The sequence below is a fragment of the Oculina patagonica genome, chromosome 8, assembly GCF_052425735.1.
Source record: "Oculina patagonica isolate OP01 chromosome 8, crgOcupat, whole genome shotgun sequence".
NCBI classification, from domain to species: Eukaryota; Metazoa; Cnidaria; class Anthozoa; order Scleractinia; family Oculinidae; genus Oculina; species Oculina patagonica.
Window position 1 is genome coordinate 22,473,242 of NC_135765.1, and position 15,934 is coordinate 22,489,175.

General features: G+C 35.5%; 1 protein-coding gene and 1 long non-coding RNA gene across 3 annotated transcripts in view; both read right to left on the bottom strand.

The window, feature by feature from the left end:
* The window catches only part of LOC144661917 (uncharacterized), a 459,725-nt gene that overhangs the window by 257,804 nt on the left and 185,987 nt on the right, over nt 1-15,934 (bottom strand).
* Nucleotides 831-10,155, bottom strand: LOC144661946 (uncharacterized). Of its 2 annotated transcripts, XR_013572367.1 has the most exons (3): nt 10,069-10,155; nt 1,803-2,828; nt 831-1,587 (listed from the first exon to the last, which is right to left on the bottom strand). It is a non-coding gene; the product is annotated as an uncharacterized LOC144661946 (long non-coding RNA). The 2 variants fall into 2 exon arrangements; XR_013572366.1 differs by having other exon boundaries at nt 831-2,828.

Here is a 15,934-nt window from a genome sequence, read left to right on the forward strand (position 1 = left end):
GGTATTTGCTTCTAAAGTTGTTTATTACTGTGAGAAGAAAGTTAAATGAACATGTCATAATCAGTGTCAATGCATGGCGATTGCATAAAAGTTGTTAAATATTGGGAGAAGTACATCACTGGTGAGCGCATCACAATTGCTTAAAGTGGTTTACAAAGACACCAGGAAAAAAAACATGCATGGCATTTGGATATAGATCTCATCGTTATTAAGTAAAAACATCAAAGCAGTAAAAAAAGGATGCACGTAAAATTATCACACAAAAATACCCAATTATTATAGTAAAATGGCATGCACTTGGAATTGAGAGTTTAAAGTTGTTTTAAAACCACTTCTGTCATTTATTAGGAAATATTTTAACCTAGAAATTAAATTTCTTAATTTTTTTAACAATTCAATTTTAGCCTTATAACTAAAATTACATGTGATATTCACATGAATGCATTGCAGACCTATCATTACTTTTTAATAGCGCTTGACAAGTTATTTACCATTAAAAGTTACACATCTATATATATACAACTTAATTGTATATAGTAAAAATAGAAGATCAATAAAAGGATTAAAAAGAATAAAAAGACTAACTAATTTACCTAAGTTAATTGTAAAAATACACTAAATTATAAAAAAATATCTTTTTGAGTTGAGCGGAGAAGTAGGCTAACAAAAAATAAAAAAGAAACTACCAGTATCTGCAAGCAAATGGCTATTGGTTAAAGAGTTGTTTAATTAATATCCTGTGAAAAAACAGGGTCGTACCTAGGATTTTTTGTCTGTGGGGGCAAACACCACACACCTTAATTGACATGTATAGTCTTCAAGTACATTAATTTTGTTAGTTAGTTTTGTTAGTTTTTTTTGGTTTCACTGGCAGGGGCATGCGTTCACAGGACAACCACGGGACCACACGCCACCACAAGATTAGGATGCGTTGTCCTACCGTTGAACGCAAAAATTGTTTACAGCTTAGCGGTATCGGCTTAATGAATTATTTTTGCGTGCGCTGTCTTTGCGGCTAAATGTTTTTGTTGGAGTTGCTGTGACACAATTAATTGCTTTCTAATGTCTTCTCACATGAGATCAAGGCCATCCTGCCACATACCGACATACATAGAACGACCTTTGCTTGCGCGTTCACATGACAACCACAGGACCACAGGCCACCACAAGATTAGGAAGCGTTCTCCTACCGTCGAATGCAAAAATAGCATCCACTTTAAGTTATCATGTACAAAAGCCCAATACCGGTAGCTAAAAAGCAGGCACTTAAAATTGTCATGTAAAAATGGCAAAGAATAAAATGGCATGTACTTTAAATTAACATATACTGGATAGTAAAAATAGCATGTACTTAAAATTGCCACATAAAAATACCCAAAAATGAAAAAGCATGTACCAAAAATTATCATATACCGAATAGTAAAAAATATTAACATAAAATTATCATATAAACCAGATATTAAAAAAGCAAGCATTTGAAATTATCACATACCAAATAGTAATCATAATAAACATAATTATGCATTTTTACTTACAAGAAATGTCCTTCTTATTCTTGAGAGCCAAAAGTGTCTCGTTGAAACACATCTAAAAAAATCCCAGGAAAAGGCAAAAACAAAGCAATATCAATCAAAAGAGGGTACCAAAGGGGGGTTCGTGATCCCGTTTCAGGCACAAGTTTTAACCAAATTCACGTGTCACGTATACTTGAAACAGCAAAATTCACGGATCACGTTTCTTTTCTGACTATTTTTCACGCGTCACGGTCTTTAAGCATAATAAACATATGCATTTTTACTTACCAGAAATGTCTTTTTAATTCTTGAGAGCCAAATGTGTCTCGTTGAAATGCATGTAAACAGAAAATAAAAGTGGATCCACTCCAAGTGGATGCACTGAGAAAATGGTAACATGGAGAACAGGAATAATCAAAATAGCCAACACAATTGTACTACAGTTATTTTCAAATGACAGTTTTAAATCAAGTGTCCAGATGATCATACAAGCTTTTTGTTTCTTACCATTTTTTTTAAAAAAAAGGATGATAAGCTGTCTTACTTACATATCATGATCATAATTGAATTCAATTTTACCTGTCACTCACCTGCTAAATATATGAGCTGTTCCAAGCTTTGAAAAAGGCTTAAACGACGATAACATCCTTTGTGGTCTGGTCTTAAATTAATCATGCACAAATACCCAAAATCTAAAAAGCATTGGCACTTAAAATTATCATGTGCAAACACCCAATGGTATCATATAAAAATAGCCAATAGAAAATAATATGCACTTGGAGTATTTAATAATGAGTACGTACAAACATCACAGGAGAACTTGGCAATTAAGCAAAGCAAAATCAAACAAAAGTTTTAACCATAATAAACAAGTCATATGCATTTTTACTTACCAGAACTGTCTTTCTTATTCTTGAGAACCAAATGTGTCTTGTTGAAACGCATGTAAACAGAAAAGAAAATGTGGATCCACTCCAAGTGGATTCACTCATGCCACAGAGAAAATGGTAACATAGAGAACAGGAATAATCAAAATAGCCAACAGGTGTATATACAGTTATTCTCAAATGACAGTTTTAAATCAAGTGTCCAGATGATCATACAAGCTTTTGTTTCTTACCATTTTTTTTTTAAAAAAGGATGATTAGCTGTCTTATATACTTACATATCATGATCATAATTGAATTCAATTTTACCTGTCACTCACCTGCTAAATATATGAGCTGTTCCAAGCTTTGAAAAAGGCTTAAACTACGATAACATCCTTCGTGGTCTGGTGTGAATCAGGTGCAAGAAAGCTCTCTATTTCATTCACTAAGGAGATGGAATTGCAAACAGTTAACGGTCAAACAGGGTTGGAAATTAGCGCTCGCCCACTCACCCATTTGAGTCTGAAAACTGTCGGTCGGGTACGAATCACTGATCACTTGCCCGGTTTGGCGAGCACAATTTTCAATATAATATTATTAAAAAATAACATTTACAAACGTTGTATAACAATTTTAAAAGTGACATGTCAGCTTTCTTATCTCAACGCACGTGTGTCTGAAAGGCGATCTATAAAAAGCTTCGCACAAACAATGGATTGCGTAACTAACGCTAAAACATGAATAAATAATCACTAGCACTTACATAGTTTAAAAATTACAAACGATACCAAAAAAATCTTGCTCTTTTCAAAGATACATGTATTATTGAAGTTCAAACAAAATGCAAGAGGTGGGGGTTTCTTTTAGCTTAGGAGCGGTTAAAAATTAGGCCAAATTTGGTTGCTACAAGCGCCATTCTATTTTGTCATCAGCCTAGGTCGTTAGGGACGTGACCTCGCATTGACAGCAATGTTGCATGAATCGGCTTTACAACATGCGATCGTATTTACGCAGTTCGAGTGGAATTTCAGTCAAAGACAGCAAAATTCTTTCGTATTTCATCTTCAAATATAATTCGAAAGCATTCACTGTTATTTTGTTTAATCCTTCTTAAGCCCACGAAGATGTCTTGATATCCGACCCTCGCAGAGACCAGACAAAATGCAGCTTCAGTGTATCGATTTGTTTACGCTGCAATTATATGCGCAATGTTTTCTTCGACAGTAGTCGGAAATATCCGTATTTTTTTCGTGCTTTTTCGTGGAGCAATTGTAACGATACGGCCTTGAACACATTGAACAGCGGTCTACCTATAACAATTCAAATATGGCGTCGCATAAACAAGGCGTCAAACGCATATTTTGCCGTTTCATTTGCTAATTTTGCTGCCGTAATCGACTGCCTCGAAAGGTCCTTGCAATTTTAAAGTATAGAATTGTCAGATCTCGGTGAAATTTACACTGTTTATTTGTGTAATGTTGAGGAATATGTTTATAAATACCCGGCGCGGACAAGCCATTTTTGATAAAATTAGATGGCTGCATTTCCTCCGCGAAGATAGGAAATTGTGAAACTAAACTACAAAGCAACTGTAATGATACTGAAAATTATTGCAGTCAGGAATATTCATAACTCAAATATTTGTCTGTTGACTATTATCAAACGTTTTAAACAAAAAACCGAGGAAGGCCGAAGATTCTCGGCCGAAACTTCTTATAAGTTTCAAACCAACATTGTTTAAAACGTTTGATAATAGTCAGTGACAGACAAATATTTGAGTTTGTAATGATACGTTCGAAGAACAATGCACAGGATAAACCTTTGACTCATACTTCATGCAAAAAGTCGGTATCTCAAAGAGACTTTGATTTAATGGAGGAGACTGGGCGAGTGCAATTTGAAGGTCACTCGCCCAGATGGCGAGTGCTCCATAATTTTGTTTCCAACTACCGTATTTACTCGAATAAGCGCCGCGGCGCTTATTTAATTTTTCGCGACTCAAGTGCAGCGCTTATTTGAGGGCGGCGCTTATTTGAGGACGGCACTTATTTAAAACTTGGACGCCACAAAGAATTTAATCTTTTACAGTAATTGAAAAAAGCATCTTTTGATTGTCAATATTCGTCTCTTACTCAAGAAAGAAGTGGCGCTAGCTGTCCTAGCAAAGTTCGCGGCCTTGACAACATTTACAGAACAACGTATTGTAAGAATGTTGAATAGAAAAAAAGCTGAAACCAACCCTAGTGACGACAATGCTACCCTGTTATATGCCGCTCAGAAACAATTAGAAGCATTTTATGAAGAGAAAACAAAAGGAATTATTGTGCGTGCATGCGCCAGATGGCACGAACAAGGCGAGAAGAGTACAAAATACTTCTTAAACTTAGAAAAAAGAAATCACGTCAAGAAACACATAAGAAAACTGGATATAAACGGGGCAGTCAAAACAGATCCATTCTGTATACTAAAGGAAGTAGAACAATTCTAATGTGACTTCTGTACAAGACTCATAATATTCTTACGGACATTGATCTTAAAATTGATTCCTTTTTAAATGATTTAAATATTCCTACATTAACTGAAGAACAAAAAAAATCATGTGAAGGTAAAATCTCTTCGGAGGATTGTTTCCGTCTTCTCGATACTTTTCAAGACAACAAAACTCCAGGGAACGATGGAATTCCGATCGAGTTCTACAAAAAATTTTGGCCTTTAATCAGCGATTGCTTTATTAGATGTGTATATCATGTGTTAATGATTGTTTCGAAAAAGGAGAGATGTCCCAATCTCAAAAGCAAGCGTTTATCACTCTCATAGAAAAAAGAGGTAAAGATCGTTCTCTCATTGAAAATTGGCGCCCAATTTCTCTTGTTAAAGTGGACGCAAAAATTATGTCTAAAGTAATAGCCTCGAGAATTAAAAATGTCTTACCTCATATCATTCATCATAATCAAACAGGGTATATAAGATCGTTTTATCGGCGAAACCATTCGCTCCATCTATGATATTATGGATTGGACTGTTAAAGAAAACATCCCTGGTTTAATGATTTTCATTGATTTTCAAAAGGCATTCGATAGTATTGAATGGGATTTCCTTTTTAAATGTCTTGAAGCTTTTAATTTTGGTTCTGACTTTCTCCGCTGGGTAAAACTGTTCTACAAAAACATAGAAAGCTGCATAATTAACAACGGCATGGTTTCAAAACCTTTTAAACTTGAGCGAGGCGTTAGACAGGGAGATCCACTTTCTCCTTATCTTTTCATTGTAGCTGTAGAAACGTTAGCAATTGCCATTCGTCAAAATCCAGCTATAAAGGGTATCTCTATTGGCAAGGAAGAGACAAAACTATTACAATACGCAGATGACACAACAGCAATGCTCGCCGACACTAGCTCGGCCAAAGTACTATTTCAAGTATTAGACCTTTTTAAGAATATCTCAGCCTCAAGATCAATAACACAAAAACCGAGGGTATGTGGATTGGTTCATCAAAAGAAAACAAAGCACAACCGTTTGGCATTAAATGGCCTAACCAGCCAATTAAAGCACTGGGGGTGTACTTCACGTACGACCCAAAACTATTAAAAGAAAAGAATTTCATTGAACGTTTGGATATTATTAAAAAACTTATCCAAATCTGGTCCTCTAGAGGTTTATCTGTGTACGGCAAGGTTACAATCATCAAATCTTTTCTTATTCCAAAATTTGTTTATGTATTTGCTCGGTTCTGCCTACACCTAAAGAATTAGTGAAAGAACTAGATCAACTGCTGTTTAAATTTTTATGGAATGGGACGGATAAGGTCACTCGTGTTTCGGCAGTAAATAAATACGAGGAAGGCGGTTTAAGGCTTGCATGGATAAAACGGATATTTAATGACAACAACGGAACATGGAAATCATATCTAAACCACTTGCTGGATCCCATGGGAGGGTTTTTCTTTTTAAATTGCAACTATGAATCATATAAAGGATTACAACATCTTCTCTCAGTTCTACAGTGAAATGCTCTCATGGTGGTCGGAGTTTCGTGATTCCTTTGCCTCTCAACGAGATTGGCAAAATATTATTTGGAAAAATAAGGAAATTCGTATTGAAAAAAGACCAGTCTTCTACAAAAAGTATTTTGAGGCGGGCGTGATTCGTATCCAAGACCTACATTTTGATTCAAATATAAACGATGCACTAAGCCACTGGTCAGACAAGATAACCAATATTAGTTATTTGCAATGGGCTGGCCTTCGCCATTCTATACCGCCCTTTTTAAAGAATATTATTTCCTGTCCATCTTTAGCTCCTCCATCCTTCTTTATTGACGATAACATCTTTGACGTCAAAAAAAAGAAATCAAAAGACTATTACTCAATTCTTGTTCGCAAAATAGCACAATTTCCTTATATCATAAACAAACTGCAGAACGATTTTAACTTTTCTATCGATCAGCTAAGATTAATCTTTAGTCTGCCACACTCTGTTGTACTTGAATCTTATGTAAAAGGATTTCAATTCAAAGTGCTCAACTCTATTCTATACACCAATTCAAAATTACACAAAATAGGCTTTAAAACAGACGACCTATGTTCATTTTGCAAGGCAGAACCGGAAACCTTGTATCACCTTCTTTATCAATGCTCCTTTGAAGAATTAGATAAAGTTAATCAATGGCTACAATCAAATAGGTTATCTTTAAATATTGACAAAACTAATTTCGTAATGTTTCACCCTCCACAAAGAAAACCTCAACCAGTTAGTTTGAAAATCTCAGGTAGGCCTGTGGAACAAATGACCTACTGTATGTCAAATACTTAGGTCTTATTATTGATTGTCATTTAAATTGGAAAAAACATGCACATGAAGTGAGCAAAAAAATTTCAAGAGGTATTGGCATTCTATCTAAACTAAGACATTTCGTTACTAATGACATCCTTACTCAGTTATATTATTCACTAGTGTATCCCTTTCTTACCTATGGCTTAATTGTTTGGGGTAACACCTATACTACAACTCTTAAACCTATTGTAATTCTGCAAAAAAAGGCAGTACGAATAATTACATTTTCCAAACGAGATGCACACTCCAGCCCCCTATTTTCACAACTAGGCCTGATTAAATTCATGGATCTGGTTAGTATTCATACTGCCCTTTTTATGTTTCAGTATCATCATAACTTACTACCTAAAGCCTTCGACAATTTCTTCTTAAGTATATCATCTAAACACAGTTATAATACTAGGCTAGCATCAAAATCAACCTACTATATCAACCGTGTTAGAACTAATTATGGCAAATTTAATCTACACTTTTCTGGTCCCTCCATCTGGAATAACTTGGATGAAGAACTAAAAAGTCTATCTCTTCATTCATTTAAGCAAACTATGAAAAAGCATTATTTAAGTACTTATGGTTAATGCTGGCTTAGTATTTTAATTTTCTTTTCGCTCGTATTAAACTAATATTGACAAATTTTAGTTCAAACATTAACTGGTACTGTTTTTCTTTTTTTTCCCATGTTCCCTTTTTTCCCTACTTTTCTAAATTAAATTATCACTTATACATACTTAGTTACATTGTACTTATTTATTTTTATTTTATTTTATTTCATTTTGTCTGCATGGTACTTAATTACTTAGTAATTGTCTTATTTTACTTCTGTCTTCTTTTATGTACAACCTTGTCAAAGCAATTAAATTTTTTTTTAACTACTCAGCTCGTTTAGTTTATTTCTACTCTGAGTAGTTTTTTTGCCTATTTTAGTTAATTTATTTTATGCTGTAATTTATCTTCTATTTAATTTGGCAAAATAAAATGGTTGTTGTTGTTGTTGTTGTTGTTGTTGTCCTTTGTTAAACGGTTCTGGAGTGAGTTTCAAGGTTACTGGCACCAAATCTCAAATCAGCAGGTTCATCTTTCCCTCCAAGATATTTTATTTGGAATATTATCCAAACCATGCCCTTTACTCAACTTACTGAACTATTTTATAATCATTGGTAAACTACTTATATGGGAGTGCAGAAGATGCCAAATTCAACCCACAATTCAAGGATTTCGTACTAAAATTGCCATTAAATATGAAATGGAAAGTAAGATCAAAAAGGAAAGATTATTTAAAAAAAAAATGGGTACTAATCCCAAATTAATTTATGTCATTTCCTTTTTTGTTAGTCATGTAGATGGCATCATTATTATTTGAACTATTTGAACAGCATGACAACTGTAACTGTCTTTTTTTTTCCTCTTTCTTCTTTTTTAGATATTGAATAATAAATTTTGTGAGCAATGTAATCGCGTTTGTATCTTTCATGGTAATAATCTATAAGTAAATAATTTCGGTTCTGTTAGTTAATATATAAGTGTGTTCGTCATCATCGTATTTTGTAGATTTGTTATTGTAAGCTAACTATATATTTATCAATGATTGTAAGTTATTTGTAGGTAATTTATTCTTCTGTAAGTAACTTTAATGTAAGCAGCGTATATCATTGTAACTTATTTTTTTTGTTAGTAATTATTCTAGTCTTGTAGTATTATCAGTACGTTAACGGTTATAATGGACTATGTTGACGCGCTTCATGTGAATTGTCGATACTGTTAGTTATTTTAGTATGTTTTGTAATTGTTGTGTCATATGCTGAATAAAATTAAAAAAAAAAAAAAAGAATGTTGAATAGAAAACTTATGAGCCAGCGGTAAAACAATCACTTTGAACTGCAAAACATCGCTTTTGATGGAAAGAAATGTCCAAGTTTGTTTGAGAGTTGCTTTGTTGTGCTGTTTTTGGTTAAACGAAATTTCTGGAATGAGCGCCGCATCGGCACTGCGGCGCTTATTCGGGGGCGGCACTTATTAACTTTTTTGTTCTAAATGCGGCGCTTATTCGAGGGCGGCGCTTATTCGGGGGCGGCGCTTAATCGAGTAAATACGGTATGTCAAATGACAATTTCCTCACACAGAACAAGAATTTACAATTACTGGTTACAGGCAAATTGAAAGCAAAGTTTAGGGCAAGGGAAATTGCATGCATGTACAATAAATATACTCATTCCCGCCCAAGGATCTCAAAAATTCTCGACTCCTCAAAGTTAAGAAATGAAACACTATTTCTGTTTTAAAAATAACTGCTTGTCTGTAATCAAGTGTACTGTCAGTTGAAACACAAAATAATTGTACACAAAAATTTAATTGGACTCAAACGATGTTTCTCTACTCCAAGTATCAGTTACAAATCAGTTAAAAATTTCCTAACTTTTTCCTGACGAACATAAACTTTCCCTGACCAAATAAATATAAAAAAGTTCATCATCTTTAGTTACAGTTGTTTTTCTGGCCTTTAGCAAATATTGCCGTAAAACTTAAAATTCGAATTCGAAATTTCTTCCGTCAACTTCGTAAGATGGTATAAACCCGAACTGGAATTATTAACTTATGCATGTGCCACGAGGTAAACTAAACGAGCTTTGCACGTTAAAATAGCAAAGAAGTTAATAAAATTGGAACTCCCGCAGATATAAAAACAGAAGTCGACTCGACTCAACGATGGAAACCTAGAAAGTCAAAATTGAATGACGCTAATCTCGCTTCGTTCGAGCACGACATTTTGCAGGTCATGAACTGGAGGTATTAAACCGCTTAAAGCAAAAGGATAACGAACAGAAAAAAACACAACAAAACAATTTGAAAACTTACTTGCAAATAGCGATAAACAGAAGGCAGAAGCGTTCCAGGACACGACCAGTATTTTAGCTGCTTCTCCTCGTGCTCGCTTCAACACAGCACAACTGCACAAGTGTCAAACATCTGACGTAAATTACGTAATGCGCAGAAAAACAAATTTGCCGCGCTCAGAAGGCGCGCTGGGGACGCTGGGTACATTTTCGTACCCAGTTCCATTCGACCAAAAACGGAAAATTCCACTGGCGAATGGAACAGAATTTTTCGACTTTTCCGGATGACTGCACGGAATGCAAAACAAAATTTCCGTATGGTAGTCCGTCTAATATGGAAATTTTTACGATGCATTAAAATATTGCACTATGGCGGGTTTGCTGCACATATAACTGATATTTTTGCAAATAAAAAAGCATTGCGCGCACTGAATGAACAACCATGAATGACATAGTGGCCGCGACAGGGCCGCGACAACAGGGATCTTTCAAAAGGCACACAAGAAACGAGAACGTTGCCAAACAAAAAGTTTAGTAAGCAATACAATGGTGTAGCCTGCACGCGCGTCATTACGCGAAAAATTGAAAAATTAAAATAACTTGGAGGCGTTTTCGTTTATTCTGAGCGGAAATGTGACCCTTTAAAAGTGATTACCGTATTTACTCGAATAAGCACCGCGGCGCTTATTAAATTTTTCGCGCCTCAAGTGCGGCGCTTATTCGAGGGCGGCGCTTATTTAAAATTTAGATGCCACAAAGAATCTTTTGATTGTCAGTATTCGTCTCTTACTGAAGAGAGAAGTAGCTGTCCTGGCAAAGTTCGCGGACTTGGCAACATTTGCAGAACTACGGGTTGTAAGAATGTTGGATAGAAAACTTATAGGCGAGCGGTAAAACAATCGCTTTGATCTGCAAAACATCGCTTTTGATAGAAAAAAGTCCAAGTTTGTTTAAGAGTTGCATTGTAGTGCTGTTTTTAGTGAAACGGAATTCCTCGATGAGCACCGCATCGGGACTGCGGCGCTTATTATCTTTTTTGTCTCAAATGCGGCGCTTATTCGAGGGCGGCGTTTATTCGGGGGCGACGCTTATTCGAGTAAATACGGTATTTAGATTTCAGGTTTGTCTTTACGTTACCGGCGTTCAGCATGTGAGCATGGTCAATAGTCATTAAACCAACTGACCAGTGTAACGCCGTCTCTGCACGATAACTTAACACTGTTGGAAAAAGTTCAGAAAGTTCAAAGCGAGTACAAAGGACTGAAACAGGGACTATGTATATCAAGAAAAATAGTTAATTCATGGAGGTACTTACTTAAAGCAGCAATTTTCACCCCAAAATCATTTGTTTTAATCAGAAATGCGTGAGAAAAATTAGTTTAAAGCGAGAGATTGGATTCGTTTGCGTGAGACTCGAGAGCTCTTGTAAATATATCTCAGTTGCTGCCGCCTGCAAAACAACAAAGTATAACAACCGAGTTAACCATGAGGCCTTAATGTTTATTTGTAGTTTCAAGAACGCTGTCTTAACACATGTAGCTGCTTTCAGCAGCCCAAATCGCTAACTTTTCTGCCGAAAGAACTTGGGCTGAGTGTCAAATGATAGTTTTTTAAAAAAATATTATTCCGGAAAAGAGAACCCGGGGGGCGGGAAAGAGAACAACCTCGCAAGGAAGACCCAATTTTGCAAAACAATTTCCGGGAAATTTCAGTTCCATTCGATTTTGCTCCTAGAATTTCCGGGGTTTTCGTTTTTTTGTTTTGTATTTTAATATTTTTTATTTCATAATCAATACTACTGACAAATACACTCTAGGAAGTTACTATCTTACAAAAACAAACACTACGGATACAAGAAATCTTTTACAATGTTGCGATAAGGCTTAACTTTTTTTTCTTAACTTAATACATTAAGGTAAATAAAAAAGGTAAAGCAACTTTATTTATACACGGTTTGTGTTTAAAGCTAGAAGCTTGTGCGGCCGTGTATATGAAACAAATATAATATATTAAATAAACATAACATGGTTAAAAATCCCAACTGGCAGGAGGCAGACCAGTTGGCTATTTACAAGCATGACCGAGGATTTGAGCTCGGGGCAACCGAGAACAAATCCAGATAGTGGTCAGAACGGGACTTGAACCCGGGACCTCCAGATTTCAAGTCCGGCGACCTAACCACTCGGCCACACTGCCTGCCTTTCTGACAATACACACGTTAAGGTGGCTCGATCGGATTTTTGAGTGACGATACCTTTCAACTTTGAGCAACTTGTATGTCACCGTGAACAATCTGACTGAAAATCAATCAATATAGCTGTACTAAAGAAAGATGAAAGTTTCGAATGAGATAAGTTTCGTCGAAATCGGAGTAACCATAACAACATAATGACGTCACCACCCATTTTACACGAGACCGATTTTCTTGTAATAGAGGGATAATTTTGAAAAAAGGCTTCTAGATCTTGGACTTGACATAGTTTTCTCTAGAGTGCAAAACAGTCGTATCTTTTGCGAACGCTCGGTCAACGCGCTCGGTTGTTCGAACGGGAGCGAGAGGTCTGGAGCCGATGTCAAAACTCTGAGTGAGACTGGGGAGAGACGCTAAAAGTTTTTTCTCGCCTCCCATTACAAACTTATTCTTCTTTTTGACTGCCAAGTTTAAAAAAATTCTATCGAGCGCGTTTTATTTTGCGATCATTTTAGTAAGCGAAGACCCTTTTTCGATAAAAGAGCGAAATAACACTTCATACCAGTTCATATTCAAGCCGATGTTTCAAGAAATCAAATGAAACGATTTCTCTGAGATTTTCTCCCAAGGTAATTGGATAGTACAAGATTCACTTAAGGCCAAAATGTTACTTGATCGGGCCTTGTGAACGTTTTCTCAATAATGTATTAAGACTGCTTTGTTTTTGTTGTATTTTAGCACCTGAAAACTTCATCCAAAATTTTCTCGAAAACGCTCTCATAAAAATTCTTCAAATTTTGCAGACCTTTACGTATCACAGTTTTCTCAGAAAAATGTATTGAAAACAGCAGTATATTTTCTGAGATAACTGAAGAAAAATGTTTTTAGGTGCAAAGCATCCATGGTGTAAAAAAATAGTTACACCAGAGTATAGGCATAAATAGATTGTGCTCGGCAACTTTTGAGCAACTTTTAGCGTTTTGAGCAACTTTTTGTAGTACCAGCAACCTAGGGCAACTTTTGCCTTCCTTGGCAACTTTTGAGCAACAAATTGATAAAAAACCGATCCAAACCATAAAAGGTCGTTTCATTTCGAAGGATTCTTATCTTTTTTTATCTTTTTTATTATTTTTTTTTTATCTATTATTGAAGTTATGTTGAGTTTAAAGAGTATATTGATTACAACAAAGTATTTATATTTCTCATATAACAATGGCTTTTTGGCCTCTTTTAAGGACGGTGCCTACTAATGGCAAGGTATTTTTGCCCGGACGATGACTATGTAAGAAATATAGATGTTACCAAGGGCTACTAAAATTCAAAAAGAAAATTGGGGGTAGCCACGCAAATTTTCGAGATAATTAGGTTTGAAATCTGGAAAAAAGTGCTGACGTAGCATTTTAAAATAAAGTAAAACTAAATACAATTTCCTTGCAAATTCCGTTTGAAATTGTTTTTTCATGAACAAAATCAACATTAAATATAACAATCTTTAAAATAACTAACAACTAATGTTTTCTGAACTGCGTGATCCACGTTTTTATTAACAAAATAATTGCGTTTGAGCTATTTTTGACTCTAGCAGCTCTCACTTCCGCGTCCAGAAAATTGGCCTAATTTTTTTTCACTTAATGAAAAATTAAACAGGTGCTCTATAGACTTACTACAAGTAGGGATCACCACGCGTTTTTAAAAGTTATACCAGTTGTTTTCAGGTTCTATGGAATCGCTTTTAGGGTCTGTTACATTTTCCTTTCCCCTCCCTAGCGAGTTGAATATTTGCATCTCGCGCGTGCACTATGCCATTTGTAGTTAGCAGTTTGCGGGTTACGTTTTAGCGCTTAGCGATTTGTTTTTAACTTTTAATGTAAGCCATTTTTCAGTGGTTAGCGGTCAATGGTTACTGATATGTTGCTTTTCCGCTGTTCCTGGCTTAGTATATGTCCATAAACTGGATTTCGTCGCAGAGAAATCTTTCTTGCTTCTTAGTCGCGCGCTTGGTCGCGTAGTTGAATTCGTCATTTTGAGCGAGCAAATTAATCAAAATCGCGCGCGCCCAGTGTGATCGATGCATTGCGTGATGCGCAGAATAAGTGCGCAGTAGCAATAGGAGGCACCGTCCTTAATGACTGTAAGAATTTTTAATGAAAATGTTTAAATAGCTACAAACAAACAAACACGTTTTGAGTATTTATCTAAAACAAAACGACTCTAGAGCAAGCAACTTTTCTAAATATTGGTGGCAACTTTTTGATATTTGAGCAACTTAAGAGCATCTTTTGGGTATATTGTGAAGCAACTTTTCTTGAATTTACTAGCACAATCTATTCATGCCTACCAGAGTAAACCCTAAACGTTAAAGGTCAAATGAACAAAAATTTCAAAATGCCATTTTAACCACTCAAATGCTAAAACTATCCATTATTGAGAAAAATTAAGAAAAATTTTTACTTTCCGAGCCTTAAAGCGTGAATAACAGCAAAAAATACGAAGATTTCCGAAGGCTTTACGAAAACGTTTTTGAATGACTGCGCGCTAAAATGGAAGGAATGGAACGAGTTTTTGACGTCATAATTGGTGTTTTTGAAGACAACCGCAGACCAACTACACAGACCGCACCGACGGCAACGTCAACGAAAACGTCTGGTGGAAAATGAATTTATATTTTACTTGAGAATCTCGCAACTTTCCGAACGTATTCTGCTTATTTATAGCTTTAAGAACTAGCTCCCGCTGAATACTCAAAGAGAGCGTTTTACCCCAAGTAGAAAAACCGGATATCAGCCGTCGTGGCTGACATTGTCCAAAATACGCAGAATTTCAATTCGTCATTTCATGTTGTTGTTCGGCAGAGAACGGCTTTTTGTAGTGTACCAAGATTCAAAACGCACGTGCATAGTTAAAGCACGTGCTCATTAACGTAAAATGCTAATCAGAAGAACAATAGAGATTCCTGATTTGTTTTCATACCAGCGTGCATTCTACCTATGCCTCACATGATTATGCAAAACGACAGCAAACAAAACTTTAAGCTATTTTTGAGCTTTAGCTATTTTATTTAAAAAAATGCGCGTCTCTGAACAACCATCAATCAATCAACTGAAAAACGGCCGAACTGAACGAAATAACTGCTTGAAAAGTCACTAAACACATTTATTTAAATTCTAACGTGCGGTCTGCGGAATCGGTCTGCGGTCGTCTTCAAAAACACCAATTATGACGTCACAAGTTTTTATTTCCGACAATTTTTCCGAGCGCTCTACGATTATGAAGGGCTAGAAAAAGCATTTTTCAACTTGCAATATCTCTGCGATGCAATGTCCGATTACTTTGAAACTTCGGGATATGTTTATTTGGCTCTTAATAAACACGTGGGCAAAAAATTAAAAAAATCGAAATTTCTGTTCATTTGACCTTTAACGAACATGAAAGTTTTCGCAGCATAACTTTTGCACAACTTATTTTCCATCCAAACAGTTGCCATTTGTGAAAATTCGCACTTCTCTACGGTTTTGTAACTTTGCTTATTGCCACCATCTACCAAATAAATAGAAAGATGGGAGTTGAAAAATGAGGCGGTATCTTTTTGTTCTATTGTTTTCTTTTCATTTGCTCATAACAAAATTCCACGGGTAAACATCACATATGAATTCGTGTAACCCGTTTTTTATATGTTAATGAGTCGTATAATATTCTA